This window comes from Anneissia japonica, unplaced genomic scaffold (assembly GCF_011630105.1).
Source record: "Anneissia japonica isolate Jap-2015-1 unplaced genomic scaffold, ASM1163010v1 scaffold288197_len338424_cov179, whole genome shotgun sequence".
NCBI classification, from domain to species: domain Eukaryota; kingdom Metazoa; phylum Echinodermata; class Crinoidea; order Comatulida; family Comatulidae; genus Anneissia; species Anneissia japonica.
In genome coordinates this window covers 291,773-292,500 of record NW_022741702.1, presented here as the reverse complement: position 1 = coordinate 292,500, position 728 = coordinate 291,773, and positions in this window count along the sequence as shown.

Below are 728 nucleotides of genomic sequence, written 5' to 3'. Positions count from 1 at the left end.
TTATTGTTTATACATATAAAGTTATTCTGATTACTTAATACGGTAAGTGTTCTATTATTATTAGATTTATATTAATGCATTACTGAATTATTCAATGTTTACTTGTGTTTAATTATAAACATGTATCGGCTATATTTGAAGTTATTATGATTAGTCTTCTATTAATAGCAAATTTATAAAATATTACTGAATAATTAACAGATTAATTATGTTCTATTAACAAAAGTAATATTATCTATTGATATACAGCAGACACTCAACAATAGAATAGCTTGTATTGGCACAGTTCTGTGTGTCTGTAAACACTCTATAGAGGAAATACAAATTTGCATTGAACCTTGAACGGATGAAAAACTTGCCTTTAAAGATATAAATTTTCGACACCCTAATTGTTTGAGCTACCTTAAAGTTAACATGTGCAATCTAAAGTACCGAGTCGTTGTTTAATAATAAGAATTTCCTGTGATTTGTTTAAATAATCTTTTCTAAGAACCTCTTTACCATGTAATATTAATCTACATAAACAATGCTGACAAAAATACTCTGTGATGTTCCTCTAAATATAATGTCCATAAGATTTATTTTTGCTTTCGGTGATCAAAGTTGAAAGTTATGTGTTTAGTTTCGCTATATATCGTGATCGCTATCTGTTGTAATAGTATGTGTACAATACATCAGGCCTGCTTTTATTGAGGTTAGAACTGCAAGTGGAACTTTGGAAGCCTCAG